We start from the raw sequence: 21475 nt of genomic DNA, 5'->3' as shown, positions 1-21475 counted from the left end.
CAAATTCACCATCGGAAGGGGGTGCGCCACGCCAACGCAGACGCACTTTCCAGATTGCCGCAGCGCTCCCCTTGCAAATGTGCGTCGGGGACGCATAGATGTACGCCCAGTCTATCCCCCCCTCAGCCGCTGGCGTTAGCTGTCGAGAAGTCGGATGCTCCTATGGAACCGGGGCCGACTGACGGGGTTTTGAATCTGCCGCGGTCTGTTTGGATACGGGAGCAGATGATGGATGAGTCGTTGTTGTCCTTGCGGAAGCGATCTAAAGGGGAGAATGGGAGTCCGGGTACGGATGGGGTACCGGAGCGCTCCCCTTGCAAATGTGCGTCGGGGACGCATAGATGTACGCCCAGTCTATCCCCCCCTCAGCCGCTGGCGTTAGCTGTCGAGAAGTCGGATGCTCCTATGGAACCGGGGCCGACTGACGGGGTTTTGAATCTGCCGCGGTCTGTTTGGATACGGGAGCAGATGATGGATGAGTCGTTGTTGTCCTTGCGGAAGCGATCTAAAGGGGAGAATGGGAGTCCGGGTACGGATGGGGTACCGGAAACCGCGCTCCGAGATGGTCTGCTCATGTGGAGGGAAGGTCTCCAGGAGCGCTGGCGTCTGGTTGTGCCAGCGTCCCTGCGATACGAGTTGATTAGAACTCTCCATTGTGACACGCTATTACATCTGGGTGTGCAGAAGACCTTGTTGACGTTGCAACGTCATTACTTTTGGCACGGCATGGCGACAGATGTCGTGGGGCACGTCCGCGCGTGCCCTGATTGTGCCCGACGTAAGCCACCTAAACATCCTTATGTGCCGCCTATACAGTCAATTCAGGTGTCTCGGGTTAATGAATTGGTGGCACTGGACATTTTGGGACCTTTCCCACCATCGGCAAGGGGTAATAAATATTTGCTGGTTGGGGTCGAGTACCTCTCCCGTTGGCCGATGGCCTGGCCGTTGCCCGACCAATCGGCCGCGACCATTACCGACGCCTTTTTGTTCGGGTACGTTATGGATAAGGGTGCGCCTGAGAGACTCCTCACGGACCAGGGCCGAAATTTCTCTTCTAAATTATTGGCGGAAGTGTGCGCGGGCCTTGGGACTAAGAAAGTACGGACGTCCCCATACCATCCGCAAACGGATGGTATGGTTGAGCGGCTAAACCGGACATTGTCTGCCATGCTGTGCCATACGGTGAGTGAACAACAATCGGATTGGGACCTGCACATCCCGGGGGTGCTTTCGGCGTACCGGATGACTCCTCATGCGGCCACAGGTTATTCGCCGTTTTACCTTATGTATGGTCGGGAAAATGTGCCGCCGATGGATGTGCAGTTGGGAACCGGTGTGAGGGGACCTCGTAAACCACTCCCTGATTACATTCGGGACACTGTTCGCCGGGTCTCGGAGGCGCGGGAGAGTGCCCGCGCGGCTACGGCCAAAGCCCAGGCCCAGAACGAGAGGTATGCTCGACGTTCCAAGAATGAGTGCCCCTGGAAGGTTGGGGACCTGGCCTGGCTCCATTGCCCGCAAGTGCGGCCGGGTACCTCTCCTAAATTTCACAAACCTTGGCAAGGGTCTGTTGCTGCCGACTCTCCCCTGCCTGCGTCCATTGATCTTGCGGGAGCGCCTGTTGTGCCTGTTCCAGACAGACCGGCCGTGACGCCGCAGGTGACGAAGAGCCCTGCTCGGAGGGTGCCTGCCAGGACTGCGGGAGCTCCGGGCCCTGCGGCCCTTCCGACCCCGTTGCAGGCACAGTCGCGGGACACGTCCGGGGCTAATTCTTCAGGGACACGGGACGTTGGTGGACCTCCAACATCGACAGGAGGATTACGCCCTGTCACTCCTCGACCTCCGTCACGTTCCCGCTCTGCGGATGGGCCGCCGACCGTCCGGGACGGGCCGGCGACCCGCACACGTTCTAAATCCCTTGTGTTTCGTTGATTGTTATGTTGCATTGTTGTTCTTACTGTTATATTTATTGCCTGCTTCTTGTACGTTCGTTGATTGTTATTATGTGTTGATTGTTCTTACTGTTACTTACTGTTACTGTTATACTGTTATATTGCATGCTTGGTGTCCTTTGGTGTGTCAAGGTCGGTTTCGCCCGCATTACTGTTGGTTGGTATTGTTCAGCCGAGATCGGCTGGGTTTTTCTCTACGGGGGAGGGTGGTGTAATGCGGGCGCGAGCGACCTCCCGGATATGACGTCACGAGGAGGTGGAGTTATGTGACGTGGGAGCAAGGTTCGGGTCCTTAGGGGAGGAAACCGGAAGGAGACGGGGGAGAGTGGGAGACTGAGCAAGGGTAAGGCCACGTAGGGCGAAGCTAGGGGAGAGTGGCGCCGTCGGCCAGCGGTGACCAACTAAGGGAGCAACAGCGGAGCTGCGGGAGGAGACAGCAGTGGGGCTGCTGGAGAGAGAGAGCGGTTGAGGAGCTGCAGCGAGTATAACCGGGGAGGCTGTGTATGGGAGATAGCAGCAAGGCTGCTAGGAGCTACGGGAGCGACAGGGAAACAGCCGCGAGGCTGTCCGAGGCTACGGGAGCGACACAAGGAGAAGCTGCAGCGAGTACAGCCAGGGGGGGCTGCGTGAGGGTAACAGCAGCGAGGCTGCTAAGAGGCTACGGGAACGGCGGAGATCAACAGCGGGGCTGTTAGCGGTGACGGGTGTAACAACAGCGTCGGCACCGTGTGGAAAGTCTCAAAGGAGGACAGCCGTGTGGGAGACAGCAAACGAACAGAATAAAGGACACCAAGCCAGACATCGTGGTCGAGTCTTTTATTACACAGGTAAGAAACGTTTTTATTTATGAGTTTGATTTTTTTATTTCATCCTTTTGCTCGCGGCAAATTTATAAAACAAAATGGTGGTTAAAATGTTTTACATTCGTTTTTTATTATTAACAATTGCATTTAACTTGTTGGGTTTGCATGGGTCAGGTTTATATTTTTTATATAGTACTGTGAGGGTGATTTATATGTTATAGTGATTCGAAATAGGACGTTTTTTTCATGATATTTGATTACATTTAGTGCTTTATTTCGTTATAATGTTTTTTGCGAAATTAACCATTACTAAATGGCCATCCTGCAGCTTTAATTTCAACATTGAGCTGATGGAGAAAGCACAATTACATTGTTATTTGTGGAAGAGTTTGTTTTCATTCAGATATAAAAAAAAGTTTATCATTCATTGCTAAATATGTTATTTTTCAATATTGTAGGCTCATATTTTGCGTTCATATATTACTTCATTTGTGCTTTGTTATCAGTGCTTGACTTTTATAGATTGTTTTGAAAATACTCTACATGTTTCTAGAAGATAGTTTTGCTAAATGTTACATTTTTGAGATGTTTATTTTATTTTACATCTTTTAGATGTGATATGTAGACTGTGTATTGCATCTGATCAGCAGGTCTTAACATTATTGAGAATTCGGGTGGACATTACAGGCAACACACAGATTTACAGCACCTTTAAAACATAGATAACTACTACCTTTTAAAATGTATGTTATTGCAATGTTTATATTAACTGACAGGGATTAAGCAATGTTATTTTTCTGATGAATTTTTCTGATGGCAAATATATTCAGAGTTAAGAGTTTGATCTTGAAACACGATTTTTATCATTTAAGACATTACATATTTTCGTCATGGTTCTAGAACAGGGGTCCTCAAACTTTTTAAACAGGGGGCCAGTTCACTGTCCCTCAGACCGTTGGAGGGCCGGACTATAGTTAAAAAAAACTATGAACAAATTCCTATGCACACTGCATATATCTTATTTTGAAGTGAATAAACAAAACGGGAAAAATACAATATTTAAAATGAAGAACAAGTAAAGTTAAATCAACAAACTTGCCAGTATTTCAATGGGAACTATGGGCCTGCTTTTGGCTAATGAGATGGTCAATGTCCGGTTCCATATTTGTCACTGCTAGTCGTAACAAGTGATGCAAGTGTGCATCCGTTAGTCTAGATCTGGTTGGAGATTTCAAATGTTTCATTCTGGAAAAAGTCTGTTCACAGACTTGTGCTGCCAAAGATGGTTGCCATTTTGAGTGCATGGTTCCTGAGATGAGGATATGTCTCAGAGGAGAGAGATGCATAGAAATTATGAAGGCTGCTTGACTTGAATGCGTCTTTCAGAGTCACAATTCTGCAGTTCAGCCAGTTCCATTTGGTAAATTGTATCCACATTTTCAATGTCAATAGAAAATGGGTTACGGAAAAGCTGTATGTCCTGTTCATGGAGATGAAGCTCTTTAAATCTAAATTGGAACTCCTTTTGCAATTTTTCCAGTGAATCCACACATGTTTTGTTTGGGAATGCAACCAATGGTTTTTCCGCTAACAGATTTTGAGTTGTGGGGAGATGGCAGAAGTTTTCCTCCTTCACTTGTTTGATGAGGAGGCCTAATTTTACTTCAAATGCTTGGACATGTGATTGCATATCACAGATGAGCTTCCCCTTTCCTTGAAGTTGCACATTGAAACTGTTGAGTAGCTCTGTTACATCTGTCAGAAAGGCAAGGTGCCATTTCCATTCTGCATCATTGAGCTCTGGTACTTCTTTGTTTTTTGAAAGCAAAAAAGCTGTAATCTGTGGAAGTAAGTCATAGAAACGTTTCAAAACTCTCCCTCGACTCAGCCAACGGACTTGTGTGTGGTACAGAACATCTTCATAGTCAACATTTAGCTCCGACAGAAATTCCTGAACTTGTCTGTGGTTTAGTGCATGACCTCTAATGAAGTTAACACAAGATACCACAATTTTCATAACAGAGTCCCACTTCAGTGATTTACTACACAGCGCTTGTTGGTGGATGAGGCAGTATATGGCTATTGGATGAGAATGGTTATGTTTGTCCATCTCTTGGTTAATGCGAGCAATTACTCATTTCTTAGACCCCACCATGCTAGGAGCACCATCAGTTGTCACACTGGCTAGTTTAGCCCAGTTCAGCTCCAAACCATTCACAGTTTGGCAAACCTTTTCATAGATATCCTCTCCTGTAGTTGTTCCTTTGATGCTTTGCAGTGCAGCAAGCTCTTCTGTGACTTCGAAATAGTCATTCGTCCCACGAATAAAAATTAAAAGTTGTGCAGAATCACGAACATCATTGCTTTCGTCGAGTGCCAAGGAAAAATAGGAAAGTTTTTTTGTGGAGTTTTGCAAATGCTGATGCAAATTGTCTCCCATTTCTTCAATCCTCCGTGTAATTGTAGGTCCTGAAAGACTCACTGTACTAAACAAATCGGCCTTCTCTGGACACATCTCTTTGGCAACAGAAAGAAGGCATTCTTTAACAAATTCTCCCTCCACGAATGGTCTGCCAGTGCACGCTATTAGCTTGGCAACTTGAAAACTTGCTCGCAGTGATGAAATATTTAGCTGCTTCTGCTTCACAAAAGTATTTTGCTGAGTTGTTAATGTATTTTTCAGTTTTAATATTTTATCTTTTCTCATTTTTCCGACCAAACAATCATATTTATCTTTATGTTGAGTTTCATAGTGTCGACGTAAATTGTATTCTTTGAACACAGACACTATATTCTGGCATATCAGACACACAGCTCTTTCCTTGTACTGCATGAAAAAGTAATCATAAGTCCACTGTTCTTTGAATATCCTACACTCCGAGTCAATTTTTCTCTTTCTTGACATCATTGTTTCCTAGGGAGTCAAAATTGCTATTAGTAAAATACCAATATATATACAGCGCTACAAAAACAATATACCTGCAATAACTTTGCCCACACAGAGACATACAAACTGCACTGCCCATCAATGCAGTCTGATTGGGGGAACTCTGCTTTTACCCCAGGCTCACACTGGTGCGGGTGCCATTAAAAAGTTAATTACATCTGCAGTTTTGTTCACAGATCGCAGTGCGGTGGGCCCAATGAGTGCCCACCGCCGCAGCTCAATCAGTGCTCACCAGCGCAGCCCAATCAGTGCCCACCAGCGCAGCTCAATCAGTGCTCATCAGCGCAGCCAAATCAGTGCTCGCCACCGCAGCCCAATCAGTGCTCACCAGCGCAGCCCAATGAGTGCTCACCAGCGCAGCCCAATTAGTGCTCACAAGCGCAGCCCAATTAGTGCTCACAAGCGCAGCCCAATTAGTGACCATGGGCCGGATAAATGTCCTCAGCGGGCCGCATGTGGCCCGCGGGCCGTAGTTTGAGGACCCCTGTTCTAGAATATTTGCAATCTATCCCATACAGTGGTTGAGCAGTGCGGTGATGTGAATTGGCTTTGATTGCTGTGCATCTGCTCATATTTTCAGGTATGATACTTTTTTTCCTGTTCATTATTTATTTCGTTTGAAATTATTTCTTGGCAAAGTTGAAAAACAACCTGCTGGAAAAACCCTCATGATTCTACTTCATTTATTATCAACTTATAGTTTGATAAGTTCATAATATTCTTTTAGATATAGTCCTGAGGTTATTATATTGTTATGTTGGTAAAATGATAGGAGTCACATTTTTATGCTTTATAAAATTTTGTTGGTGTGCATCTCATAATTACAGATACATGAATGCTCCTCTAAAGAAAACTTGGAAATAAAGATCACAGGAGGAGAGAGATAGGCCAGGCCTATTACGCTAACAAGCTTGCTGAGTGGTGACGGGAGTGAGGTTTTTCTTCGCGGCAAAAATGCCAAAAAGAAAAAAATCAAGCCTCTCCAAGAAAAAAAAAACACCCGAAGAGAGTGGCGCTGTACCACGCAAAACAAACAACGCAGGAGCAGCAACTTTCTCAAACAAACAACGAAGGTGTCTCAGTAGCACAGGCTGGGGAAACTGAAGACCAGCGTGCACTAAAACAAACGACTGACTGCACAGCCACTGCAGCAACCCAAGCTGAAGTCAATCATGAACAGGGTACATCTCGACAAGCCAGAAACCGGACATGGACTGCAGCAGCATGGACTAAAGAACACCCTGAGCATCGTGCATCTCGACAAGTCAGGGACCGCACAGTCACTGCAGCGGCACGGGTTGAAGAAAACCCTGAGCATCGTGCATCTCGACAAGTCAGGGACCGCACAGTCACTGCAGCGGCACGGGTTGAAGAAAACCCTGAGCATCGTGCATCTCGACAAGTCAGGGACCGCACAGTCACTGCAGCGACACGAGTTGAAGAACACCCAGAACATCGTGCATTTCGACAAGTCAGGGACCGCACAGTCACTGCAGCGGCAACGGTTGAAGAAAACCTTGAACATCGTGCATCTCGACAAGCCAGGGAGCGCACAGTCACTGCAGCGGCACGGGTTGAAGAACACCCTGAACATCGTGCATCTCGACAAGTCAGGGACCGCACAGTCACTGCAGCGGCACGGGTTGAAGAAAACCCTGAACATCGTGCATCTCGACAAGCCAGGGACCGCACAGTCACTGCAGCGGCACGGGTTGAGGAACCACAACATCATAAAATAGTGCGCCAAAGGCAAGTCCGTGATGCGGCTGCATTGAGAACAAGAAGAAATAACCCGGACTGGAACAGAGCAGCTTTTATTTACCAACCAGAGATCGATTATCAATCCATGGTGATATTAGGCTGTATGTCAATTACTTGCGCAGAATGTGGTGCCAAAAAGTGGAAAGGAGAATCCAAGGGAATGTGCTGCAGTGATAGAAAAGTCAAACTTTGCCTTGTGCAGACGCCCCCCCGAGCCACTCAAATCCTTGGTATCTGGTCATACCCCGGAGTCTAAACACTTTCTGACCAACATCAGGAAGTACAATTCCTGCTTTCAAATGACTTATTTTGGTGCGACTAAAGAGATAGTGGAGCCAGGATTTATGCCCACATTCAAAGTTCAAGGCCAAGTCTATCATCGAATTGGATCCATTCAGCCACTGACTGGCGAAGAGCCAAAGTTTCTTCAGATATACTTCATGGGAGATGAAGGTCAGCAAGGCAACCAGCGATGCAGCAATGTTCCTGGTGCCAGACTAGAAATTGTCCTCTCCCTCCAAGGGATGCTCAACCAACACAATTTATTGGTTACGAGTTTCAAACACGCAGCACAACAAGTCACCTCCAATGATTATCAGGTTGTAATCAGTGCATCCAAGGTCCCAAGCGGGGAGCATGCACGGAGGTTCAATGCCCCAACTTGTGGTGAGGTTGCTGTTCTCATGGTGGGTGAAGAACATGGTAAGAGAGACATTGTGCTTTGATACCAAGACAACACCATCAAACGAATTCCTGAGACAAACAGAGCATATGATGCCCTACAATACCCCATTATACTGTGGCAAGGGCAAGATGGGTACCACATCCAGATTCCTCAAATTATAAAAGCAACTGGACAAAGTCATCCTCGAAAAACTGTCTCCTCTAAGGACTTCTATTCCTTCATGATCATGGACAGGGAAGGCGGAAATCACATATTGAGGTGCGCCAACCTCTTTCACCAGTATGTTGTTGACGAGTATGCCAAAATTGAGAGTGAGCGCCTTCTTTACATTCAACTCAATCAAAAACGCCTACGTGTAGAACAGTATGTTCATCTCAGGGACGCTATCAATGCCGACGGAGATGCAAACGTTCAGAATGTGGGGAGATTAGTTATCTTGCCTTCATCCTTCACAGGTGGCCCAAGATACATGCACGAGAGGACTCAAGATGCCATGACCTATATCAGGCAATTTGGCAGGCCCAATCTCTTTATCACCTTCACTTGCAATCCAAAATGGAAGGAGATCCAGGTTGAGCTTTATCAAAACCAAAAGCCAACAGAGAGACATGACATCATTGCAAGGGTGTTTAAACTCAAAGTAGATGAACTCATGAGGCTCATTACTACAAAGGAAGGTGGCGTCTTTGGGAAGACAAGATGTAACTTGCACACAATTGAGTGGCAAAAACGTGGTCTTCCTCATGCTCACATATTGCTATGGATGAGGGAAAAAATTCATGCAAATGCCATTGACTCAATCATCTGTGCTGAGCTACCCGACCCGAATCAAGACCCTGCCCTATTTGATGTGGTCTGCAAGCAAATGGTCCATGGCCCATGTGGGGAGTTCAATCCAAAATCGCCATGTATGCAAGACCGCAAGTGTACCAAGAAGTATCCAATAAACTTTTTGAAAGAAACTCAGGCAGGGCATGATGGCTATCCTCTATATCGTCGCAAAAATATAGAAGATGGTGGATTTGAAACAAAGCTCAGACCTGGCACTAACTCTGAAATGAAGGTTGACAACCAGTGGATCGTTCCCTACTGCCCTCTTCTTTGAAAGATATTTGAGGCCCACATTAATGTGGAATTCTGCAATTCTGTGAAAGCCATCAAATATGTTTGCAAATACATCAACAAAGGGTCTGACATGGCCGTATTTGCCTTACAAAAAGAGGGGCAAAGTGTGGATGAAGTTCAGCTTTTTGTCAAAGGAAGATACATCAGCACCAATGAGGCCATTTGGAGAATTCTTGGCTTCCCCATCCATGAGCGTTCCCCCACAGTGGTCCATTTGGCAGTTCACCTCGAAAATGGTCAACGCATCTACTTCACCGAAGGAAATGCCCAAGAACAGGCCCTGGCTCCACAAGATACAACCCTGATGGCGTTTTTTGTTTTGTGCCAAAGTGACCCATTTGCTGCCAACCTGCTCTACCATAAAGTTCCCTCCTACTATACGTGGACTGCTCAAAAGAAATGGAAGCGACGTGCTGGTGACGGTGAATCTGATGCCTTGGGAAGAGTTAACACAGTTCATCCCAACAATCAGGAGTGCTACTTTCTGCGAATGCTTCTCCATGTTGTGAAAGGGCCAAAATCTTTCCAAGACCTCAAAACAGTGGAAGGAGTTGTTTGTGAAAAATACAGGGAAGCTTGCAATCTTCGTGGAATTCTTGAGGATGATCAGCATCTTGATAAAGCTATGACAGAAGCTTCTGTTAGTCAGTCCCCTTCTCAACTCAGATTGCTCTTCTGCATAATTCTTCAAGTTTGCAGCCCATCTAACCCCATGGGGACTCTGGGAAAAATACAAAGAGGGCATGAGTGAGGACATCCTCCACAAAGCTCAACAAGAAAATCCCAACCTCGAGGTGACCTTTTCTGATGTCATCTTTAACCAGGCCCTCATCCTCCTTGAAGACAAACTTCGCTCCATTGGTGGAAAAGACCTCAACGCTTTCGGACTACCAACACCCTCCAGGGACAACCTGCATGCCCTTGCCCAAGAGATCGTACGTGAAATATCCTATGATGGTTTAGAGCTTCTTAAATTTATTGAGGAGAATGAACCAAAGCTGATGGATGCACAAAGAGAAGCCTACAGGAAAATCTTGGAAGACATTAAGTCTAAAAATGGAGGCATGTTTTTCCTTGATGCACCTGGCGGTACTGGGAAGACCTTTGTTCTCAACCTGCTCCTGGCTAAGGTTCGCCAGAGGCAGAAAATTGCTCTGGCTGTGCATCGTCAGGGATTGCATCGACTCTGCTTATTGGAGGAAGAACTGCCCATTCCACATTCAAGCTTCCATTAGATCTATCCCGACAAGAAAACCCCGTTTGCAATATTTCAAAGGGGACTGCCCTTGCACAAGTCCTGGTAAATTGTGAATTAATAGTGTGGGATGAATGCACCATGTCCCACAAGGGAGCATTTGAGGCTGTCAACACAACTTTGCAGGACCTCCGCAACAATTCCAGGATTATGGGTGGTGTAACTTTTCTTATGGCTGGTGACTTCCGACAAACCTTGCCTGTGGTACTTCGAGGGACCAAAGCTGATGAGTTAAATGCCTGCATCAAGTCTTCATTCCTCTGGAGGCACGTAATGAAACTGAGACTAACTACAAACATGCGTGTATATCTCCATGGAGACCAAGAGGCAGGAAACTTTGCTGAAGCTCTCCTTGATATTGGAAATGGCAGAATTCTTGCTGACGGCACAGATGGACTTATCACCATGTCTAAAGGCATCCTTTCCACTTCGGAAGAGGAACTGGAGGAAAAAGTGTACCCAAACATGCAACAACACTTTCAAGATGTTGTCTGGCTAGAGGAGAGGGCCATTTTGGCTCCAAAAAATGATGCCGTTCACAGAATAAATTCCATGTTGTTGCAGACATTATCTGGAGAGAGCAAGTCCTACAAATCTATTGACACAGTGTTGGACCATGATCAAATTGTTCACTATCCAGTTGAATTCTTGAATTCTCTGCAGCTCCCGGGTGTACCACCACACAACTTGCTACTAAAAATTGGGGCACCTGTCTTGCTATTGAGAAACTTGGACCCACCTAGACTATGCAATGGCACAAGGTTAATTGTTACAGAATTATATTGTAATGTTATCAAAGCTACAATTATTACAGGCAATTCTAAAGGTGAGGACGTCTTTATCCCTCGCATACCTATAATCCCAAATGACACAGTCTTTGAATTTAAGATGCTTCAATTCCCCATCCAGCTCAGCTTTGCCATGTCCATTAACAAGGCACAAGGACAATCTTTAAAAGTGGTGGGACTGAATTTGGGAACTCGGTGCTTTTCTCATGGCCAACTTTATGTTGGATGCTCTCATGTAGGCAGTGAAAACTATTTACATTACTTTGCACCAGCAGGCAGGACCAGAAATATTGTTTACAAAGAAGCTCTTTGATAGGGGGGGGTTGGTCAGCAAAAAGTGGCAGTTTTACCTGTCGGCGATCTTGCAGTCAGCGGTTGTTTGCGGCACCGCCCGTGCGCTGTTGTTCCTTCGCCTCGGATCTTACCTGCCCTACTTCCCTTCTCCCCATTTCCCCCTTTTTCCTATTACAAGTTATATAGTCTGTGTTTTTTGCAGTGCCTTACTATAGTACAAATAAATACGTGTTTTTCTACCATTGACCATCTACTTACGACTCATTGGACTCGATAAAAGACAAAGGCATGTACATGTTATGTAGTAGTACAGAGTTAGCCTGATAACTTTAATCTAAATTGTTGTATGGTTGTTATTGTTAGACTTGCATCCCACTGGGATTTTTGCGCACAGCGTTGATATACGGAGTTTTTTCAGGAAGATTTAGCAGTTTTTTCCTGGATGTTTTTGTCGCGCGTCGTCACTTTAAGATGTTCTTTGTTAATGTTTTGGTTTGTTGCGGTTGAACCTGAGTCAAGAGTCGTATAAAAAGGCACTAAATAAATGTTAACTACAATTAAATACATGTTTCTGTTTGTCTTCTTGCGTATGGCACTTTTGGAGAGCTAAATGTCAATGTTCAGGTCTGCTGGCAACGAAAGGCCTTCAGGAGAGAGCTTATGCAAGTCCTGTTATTCCTACATTGAAGAGATGGAAACCACACTGGCTTATTATGTGGTCCATCATTTGGGTTCACAGTTCCATTGCTTATTTAGTATTACAGTTTTTATTCTCCTAAACACGTTAAATTAATACACAAATACTTTTTACGTACATTAAACTTTTTGTATTTGTGTATGTAATATATGTACTACCACACTCGGTATGTACTGCTGTCATCACAGCAGGTACCACCACACTCGGTATGTACTGCTGTCATCATAGGTACCAACACAGTATGCATTGCTGTAGTGATAGCAGGTACCACCACAGTCGGTATGCACTGCTGTAATCATAGCAGGTACCATCAGTCAGTATGCACTGCTGTAATCATAGCAAGTCCCACCACAGCAGTATGCACTGCTGTAATCATACCAGGTACCACCACAATATGCACTGCTGTAGTCATAGCAGGTACCACCATCACCAGTGAGTGGTTAGTGGTGAGTGTTGATGTTGAGGGTGAGTGGTGAATAGTAAGGGTGAGTGGTGAGGGTGAGTGGTGAAGGTGTGTGGTGAGGTTGAGTGGTGAGTAGTAACGGTGAGTGGTGAGGGTGAGTGGCAAGGGTGAGTGGTGAGGGTGAATGGTAAGGGTGAGTGGTGAGGTTGAGTGGTGAGTGGTGAGCGTGAGTGGTGAGGGTGTGTGGTGAGTGGGGAGGGTGAGTGCTGAGGGTGTGGTGAGAGTGAATGGTGAGGGTGAGTGCTGAGGGTGAGTGGTTAGGATTTGTGGTGATGGTGAGTGGTGAGGGTGAGTGGTGACGGTGAGTGTTGATGTTGAGGGTGAGTGGTGAATAGTAAGGGTGAGTGGTGAGCATGAGTGGTGAGGGTAAGTGGTGATGGTGAGTAGTGAGGGTGAGTGGTTAGGGGTGAGTAGTGAGGGTGAGTGGTGAGGGTGAGTAGTGAGGGTAAGGGTGAGTGGTCAGTGGTGAGGTTGAGTGGTGAGTAGGCAGGGTGAGTGGTGAGGGTGAGGGGTCAGGGTGAGTGGTGAGGGTGAGTGGTGAGGGTTAGTGGTGAGGGGTGAGTGGTGAGGGTGAGTGGTGGTGGTGAGGGTGAGTGATGAGGGTGAGTGGTGAGCGTGAGTGGTGATGGTGAGGGGTGAGGGTGAGTGGTGATGGTGAGTGGTGAGGAAGAGTGGTGAGGTTGAGTGGTGAGTAGTAAGGGTGAGTGGTGAGGGTGAGTGGTGAGGGTGAGTGGTGAGGGTTAGTGGTGAGGGTTAGTGGTGAGGGTGAGTGGTGAGGGTGAGTGGTGAGGGTGAGTGGTGAGGGTAAGTGGTGAGGGTTAGTGGTGAGGGGTGATTGGTGGTGGTGAGTGGTGAGCGTGAGTGGTGAATGGTGAGGGTGAGTGGTGAGGGTGAGTGGTGATGGTGAGTAGTGAGGGTGAGTGGTGATGGTGAGTGGTGATGGTGAGGGGTGAGAGGTGAGGGTGAGTGGTGAGGTTGAGTGGTGAGTAGTAAGGGTGAGTGGTGAGGGTTAGTGGTGAGGGTGAGTGGTGAGGGTTAGTGGTGAGGGTGAGTGGTTAGGGTTTGTGGTGAGGGTGAGTGGTGAGGGTAAGTGGTGATGGTGAGTAGTGAGGGTGAATGGTTAGGGGTGAGTGGTGGGGATGAGTGGTGAGGGTGAGTGGTAAGGGTGAGTGGTGAAGGTGAGTGGTGAAGGTGAGTAGTGAGGATGAGTGGTGAGGGTGATTAGTGAGCAGTGAGGATGAGTGGTGAGGGTGATTAGTGAGGGTGAGTGGTAGTGGTGAGGGTGAGTGGTAAGCGTGAGTGGTGAGGGTGAGTGGTGAGTATTGTCAAAGCCCACCGGGCTTTGACAATACCTTAGTATCTGTATATATATGTAAGGTTATTAAGAAATATATTTTTCACCCGGGCAACGCCGGGTACTTCTGCTAGTCTTGTATATAAAAGTCTTCGCGTGCTCGCGCTTGCGGGGGGTTTGGCTCTCGGACGGTGGGCTGAACGTAGAAATTTTTTTTACAGGCGGCACGCCCTAAGCCCCGCGGTGGGAATAGGCTATTCCGTTTTCCAATCCGTAAACTTTAAAGTAGTTTAATTAACACATTTGTGCCGTTTTTATGATTAATTATTTACTTATTGCGCCACATCGACCGTACCAAGTGACGCTAATTGCGTTGGGGGGGGGGGGGGGGTGGACCCTGTCAAGTGGTGCGCGTTCACTCGAGCTCACGGGGACATTTTATTTTACGCATTTAACAAGGAATAGATATACACATCACGCTGCCGATTTCTCTTCACAGTGTGATGTCCTCTTCCCCCCGCCACCCCCAATGCGTGCAGTTACTGATATAAAGTCCTTAGATATTAATTTAATGTTATTTAAGCGCTTACATAGTATTATTCTGGCGAGGGCGGGCGGATGGTGGGGGGGCGAGGGTAGTGGCCCAGCCCGCAGCCTGGCAATATCTCACCTCCTCTGGCTTGCCAATCTGGCGAGGACGCGGGCTCTGCACGGGACGAGGCGTTACTACGCCAATGTAAAGTACTATTTTATTCAATCTTTCGCTAACAACTCAGGTTTATTGCTTTCTATTATTAAACAAATACATTTACAAATATTACAATGATAATGTTTGTGTACACATAACAACTTCGTCTTCATTCTTTACTATTATTAAACTAATAAGTTGCTTAATACTCTATTACTATTATAATGTTCGTGTGCAGAAACTACATGCGTGTGCCTAAAGTCGATGTCTGTGTGTGTGAGTCCATTTGTGTTTGTGTGCGTGTAAGTCGATGGGTTTCTACGTGTGGGTCCATGTGTGTGTGTCTGTCTTTTTGAAACGGACAATGCCCCGTGTGTGTGTACGTACAATTGTTTGTGTGTGTGTCAGTCCATTTGTGTGCGTATCTGTCGCTGTGTGTGTTTTAGTCCACATGTGTGTGTAAGTCCATACGTGTGTGTTTCACTCGATGTGTATGTGTGTAAGTCAATGCGTGTGTGTGTGTGAGTCGATGTGTGTGCATGGCTCCATCTGAGTGTGTAAGTCAATGTGCGTTTGTGTGTCTATGTGTGTAAGTCGATGTGTGTGTGTGTTAATCCATGTGTGTGTATCTAAAGTAGATGTCTGTGTGTCACAGTCCATATGTCTATGGGTGTGTAGGGAAATGTGTGTGTCAGTCTTTGTAAGTGTGTGTAAGTCCATGTGTGTGTGTCTTAGTCGATAAGTGTGTGTAAGTACATGTGTGTTTACATCAATGTGTTTGTGAGTCCACGTATGTCTGTGTGTGAGTCGATGTGTGTGAGTCACTGTATGTGTGTACGTCGATATATGTGTTTGTAACTCCATGTGTGTATATCTAAAGTGCATGTCTATACGTGTGTGAGTCCATATGTGTGTGTGTAAGTCCATGTCTTTGTGTGTGTGAGTCGATATGTCTGTGTGTCAGTCCATGGCCGTCTGTGTTAGTCGCTTTGTGTGCATGGCTCCATGTCAGTCAGTGTAAGTCCATTTCTTTGCGTGTCTGTAGGTCCATGTGTGTATGTGAGTGAATGTATGTGCTTTATTGACCTGCTCAAGGCCTATGATACCATCAGTAGGCCTGGCCTCTGGGTTGTTCTTCATGCTTTCGGAGTCCCTCAAACTTTGCTCACGATCCTTAAGGACCTTCATGTTGGTGAGCGGCCCCGCGTCAAACTACGTGGCTGTCAGTCAGAGCCATTCCCTCTACACCTTGGGGTGTGACAGGAATGTCCTCTGGCTCCACATTATTTAACATATCTTTTTACCACGTAGTTGGTGAAGACTTCAATGGCTGTTCCCGAGGAATTACCATATGGTACAGATACAATGGGAGGTTGATCGATGCCCGGGTGCGGTCAAGGGATGCCTCCCTATTGCTCAACCATGTTATGTATGCCGATGCTCTAGTGATTGCTGCTCACTGCGGCTGAACCTGGAGCTTGCCACTAAGAGGTGGGGCCTTACCATTAGCCCCACCAAAACTAAGCACCTGCCTGCGTATTTTGTACCATCGAACAATCCACCCCCACAACTCACAATTGGTGATGCGGCAGTTGTGGAGAGATTGCCGAGATTCCAATACCTGCCCAGTGTGCTCATGACCGGCTCCGGTTTAACAGCAGAGGTCTCACTCCAAATCAGTGGAGCGGCATTATCTTTTCATCAGTTGCGTAATGCTGTGTGGAAGCTACCTGGTCTTTCGCTCCGCATGAAGCTCCAGGTCTTCTCGGCCACGGTAATTCCCTCCCTTCTCTACGCTTGCGAAACATGCACCCCCCTAATGGAACATCTTCGCCAGTTAGAAACATTTAGGCTGGCCTGCTAACGATCCTTTCCTGGATTTAACCATATTTGTGTGTGTGTGTCTAAGTTGATGTGTTTCTATGTGTGTGGGTCAATGTATGTGTGTAAGTCCATGTGTGTATCTTCCTTTTTCGCCCAAGCAATGCCGGGTACTTATCGCTAGTAAATGTATACAAATGAAGCAGACTTCCTGTGTTTTTTTGAGAACCAAATTGCGCCAACACTATGAAACCTACACACCCCATATTTTCCATGTGTACTCAAGGGTAAGTTATTATGTTTTCACGCAATTTTTAGCTTACCTGTTCACCTTCAACACCTGTAACACCTGCACACTCCAACACCCCGCTGCTGCTATATTTTTTCTCATTTACCACATTATCCTTACATATTATCAGGCCTGCATTTTTGCCACAAAATTCATTCACTTCCGACTCCTTACTGTCCTCTCTGCACACGCACGGCTCACCTCTAATATACTGCAATATTTCATCATGGAACCTTTGCCAGTACCAAAATATGAGAACAGGTTTTCCCCGTTTTTCTGGCAACAAAACAGGTGTTAAGATGTTAAAACACCAAACTGAAACCTTTTACAAGGAATCATGTGTGCATTAACCACAATACTTGTGGTCAGAATGCAAACAAAAACACTCTGATAGAAAATGAATGGTCTGCTGCTGAGGCAGACTGTTTTAGAAGGTTTGAAATGGGTGTAGCCCAAGGGTCATAAAGAAGTGGCCGGGGCAAGTGATGTTAACGTAATAAATTAGCATGTTAATGTGAAATCGAAAAGTGGTGCAATCCAAAGTGGCCTCCCTACAAGACAGAGAAGGAGCGAGGCTCTACCTGGGTAAACAACAACTACCACCACGAAAACGATGTGAACTTCTCACTTCGGATCTCAGTGAGCACGCATGAAAATAAATCACGCTTGCTAACACAGAGCGCACGCCTGGGATACACTGCCGAGTTCATAGATGACCTCGCCACCGAGAAAGTTCAGCATTATCTGACAAGCACAACGGGGTGGCAGCCAGATGCGAACTGCCCATATCCCCCATTTAACACCCTTGCCGTGCACGCGTGTGTGTGAGAGATTTGCTCGCGAGCGTGCGGAATTCCGACGGCTGGGACGGGATAGAACCATTGCAAGTCTTCTTCCAGAGGAGGAGGTGAGGGGGGGGGGACGAGGGAGCCTCCGGGATCCCGTGAGACAACCCCAGGATGGGTGGCAGGGATACAGACCGGCATAGGAGATAACGCAGGCCATGAGACCCAAGTACGCGAGGAGGTAACCCAAGTATGCGGGGAGGTAACCCAAGTACACCTGAATGTGACCAAGCTGCAGTCCACAGCGGAGATAGTCCAGTCCGAGGTGGGAGGGCTGCGCTCCATGGTCGGGGGACTAACCAGGCGAGTATCTCAATAAGAGGCAGAACTCGAACAAATGCGCACTGGGAGGGTAAGGGGGAGTGGGAAAGAGGCCTCTTATGGAGCCACCGCCCTTCCCCGTGCGTGCTATCTATGCGACCAATGGGGGCATCTCGTGAGAGACAGTCCCCAGATCGCCCGCGTGAGTGAAGCACCAGGGTTAAACACCAAAGGCCTCCCTAAAGAGGGGACCACAGAGGAGTGCAATCCACGTGGTCCCAACACAAATAAACTGTCGTGATAATGGTGAGCGAGTGACCCCCACGCAGATGCCGACAACAACACCCCAGAATGCGGCGACTGTGAGTGACTGGCTGCGGGAGCTGGTGGCAGGAATAATGGGGGCCACGTCGCTCGTGGAAGGGCAGGTGAACAGGCGGCGTACCCGGATTCTGCTGGACACGGGGAGCGGTAACGTCACTCTTGAGTGCAACACACGGCAGCGTGGTCGGGGTTGAAGTGAGCCGCCTACAGGCCCCGGATCGTGCGCTGCACACTGCAAGTGAAACTGGGATGGGACTGCTGGGGAGGGTCACCCTTAAGGGTCGCCTCGGACACCAGGTGTGTAACCAGGAGTTATACGTGTCGAGCGTGTTATGCCACGAGTGTATTGCAGGTACCGACCTCCTGAAAAAGTTGGGGATCAGCGTGCAGCCACCGTGGAGGGCAGCGGGGAGCGGATTCCTTTCTTGGGACAAGAGCCGGGTTGCCCTAGCTTCGAGCCCGTGGTCGCTATCCTGGCGTCGGCCGTCACCGTCAGCATTGGTGTTCCACTGGGTTTTCCGTTTTTCTCCCAAACCTAAACTCAAGATATATTTGGAGGTGGTCAAACAGTCCAATGCAGGACCCTCCTGAAACATAATCTTTAACTGCTAAATAAAAAATTAAATTGAAAAACCCTCAAACACAGTACCATATTTTTATTTTACCAGGTGAGGCCCACTGAGCTGCATAGTTATTTTTCAGAATCGACCTGGACACAAATGATAGCTCAACATTGTGGGTTATAATATGGAAATGTTTTCCAGCAAAATTCTCAAAATGCATGTTTCTAAATGTGGAGAAAAATCAATGCCACAACAGGGAGAGAGAAAAAATAAAACATATAAACTGCAATTATAAATGCGTCAGGGTTGGAATCGAACCCACGACATTCTGCATACCATGTGAGGTAGTTGACATCTTGCCACCCTAGTACAATATATCACACACAAACAAATTACAGTGAAACCTTGGATAAGCCACTTTTTGTGAGCTGGTCGCTTCTGAAAACAAGAGCGCTATAGCAGCTGAAGTCGGCTTGACCTGGTAGGACAAAAAAAACTGTAGAAATATTTTAAAGAAAAAAAATTCAAAGTAGTGAGCCAGATGAAGACAAATTGAACTTAAGCAGAGAATTAAAGCAAATGCAATCAGGCGAGGGCAGGAGGCAAGGCCCCGCATGGCTAGGCCCCGCGTTGTAATGTTCCAACCTGGACATCGATTCCATCCTCGCTGCTACTCAATTGATATCCCTACGAGAGAGAGCGAGGCTCTACCTGGGTAAACAAAAACAACCACCACGACAACAACCACAACAACAACCACCACAACAACAACAACCACCACGATGTCAACTTCTCACCTCGGATCTCAGTGAGCGCGCGCGCGGTGCAGCAGCTTCCGGATATATCGTGACGTCACGCGGCAGCAGGAGGTGACATGACGTCACTAGCGGGGTTCACCACACAATCCCCTCCCCCAACGAGCAGCGGTGTAATTGAATAAATTATGTTAATGAGCCGGGCCCACGTGGGGTGATTGGCCTTGGCTACTGAACCCGTCGCAATGAAATAGCGACGGTTTTTATGAATAAATTATGTTAATGAAACGCCAGTCAAACGCGCGGTTGAGGGGGTGGGATCGAATATCTTGGTGACATGACGTCACTAACGGGGAACAGCTTTCCCTGGCGTCTCATGCCGACGAGTTAATGAGTGGTGACGTCACTGTGTGTGTGTACACTGTGTGTGTACAAACTGTGTGTGTGTACCCTGTACGTGTATCCTGTGTGTGTGTACACTGTGTGTATACACTGTGTGTGTGTACACTGTGTGTGTGTACCCTGTGCGTGTACACTGTGTGTGTACCCTGTGTGTGTGTACACTGTGTGTGTGTACACTGTGTGTGTGTACACTGTGTGTGTGTACCCTGTGCGTGTACACTGTGTGTGTACACCGTGTGTACACTGTGTACACTGTGTGTACAAACTGTGTGTGTTTATACACTGTGTGTGTACACTGTGTGTACAAACTGTGTGTGTGTACAAACTGTGTGTGTGTACAGTGTGTGTACACACTGTGTGTGTGTGTACACTGTGTATACAATGTGTGTGTGTGTACACAGTGTGTGTACACACTGTGTGTGTGTGTACGTACACTGTGTGTGTACAAACTGTGTGTGTGTACACTGTGTGTGTGTACACTGTGTGTACAAACTGTGTGTGTGCAAACTGTGTGTGTACACTGTGTGTGTGTACAAACTGTGTGTGTGTGTACACTGTGTATACAATGTGTGTGTGTACACTGTGTGTGTACACTGTGTGTTGGCACAGTCGGGGGTACAGATGGTGCATCGGCCAGTCAACTGAGTCAGTCGACCCATGGCACCTGGGTCTACCCCGTGCACATAGCCTGGCACAAGCGCCATGGTGACGTGACCGCCACTTAGTGGCGAATGGCGGTTGTTGTTAATGTTACTGTGTGTCCGGCAAAACAAGAGATGACACCTCAGCCAGCCATCTCATTGAGTAGAATTACCAGATCATCAGCAGATGCAACAGGGCTGACCAGCAGGGAAACAGGTCCCTGCGGGGTGGGCTGGTAGGAACGAACAAATGAATGGCTATAATAAAATGAAATGGCGGGGGTACGATACGAAGGGAGAGTTTGAGGCTTAGTTCTAGGCTTTAGGCCGCTGTGAGTTAATTTTAAACTATCTCAGGTAATTATAAGGGAATGTTACACTGGTTTAGCCAGGAAAGCCTCACTGAGTCTAAAGGTTTTTGTAGGGTCCTGCCAAGTGTTTGCAGTAGGGGGCGATGTTGCTACACGTAATCGGACATCGGACGGACGGACGATATAATCTATTGTAGGCTGGTTCACTTCGTTCCTACCAGTATAATCCCTTAACTATAACCAGTCATCGATAAGCATATTATTTTTAACCGCGACGAATGCAATTTATTTATACGGCCATTGTGAGCTTCTCAAACTACATAATTATTGAAGATGCTATGTGATGTGTAATAAACCCCGTTGAGACGACATCGTGAATTGAGAATTATTTATTCAGTTTCGTTCACAGCTTCCACCACATTCGTTCCTCCAGTTCCCTTGCTCCTTCACGCTGTTGGCTGACAGCGAGAGAGACTGCGGGGCCCGCTACGTGGCAGGCTCCGGACCA

General features: G+C 47.1%; 1 pseudogene; it reads right to left on the bottom strand.

The window, feature by feature from the left end:
• LOC133361589 (zinc finger protein 721-like) overlaps positions 1-18952 on the bottom strand; it is a 47240-nt pseudogene extending 28288 nt beyond the window's left edge.
• Positions 18953-21475: the final 2523 nt, after the last annotated feature.

The sequence above is a fragment of the Lethenteron reissneri genome, unplaced genomic scaffold (genome assembly GCF_015708825.2).
Source record: "Lethenteron reissneri isolate LAM-NWPU_2019-01 unplaced genomic scaffold, ASM1570882v1 scaffold_115, whole genome shotgun sequence".
In the NCBI taxonomy this organism is placed as follows: domain Eukaryota; kingdom Metazoa; phylum Chordata; class Hyperoartia; order Petromyzontiformes; family Petromyzontidae; genus Lethenteron; species Lethenteron reissneri.
The sequence above is the reverse complement of the archived record's forward strand: the minus strand, read 5'-3'. Positions and strand labels throughout refer to the sequence as shown.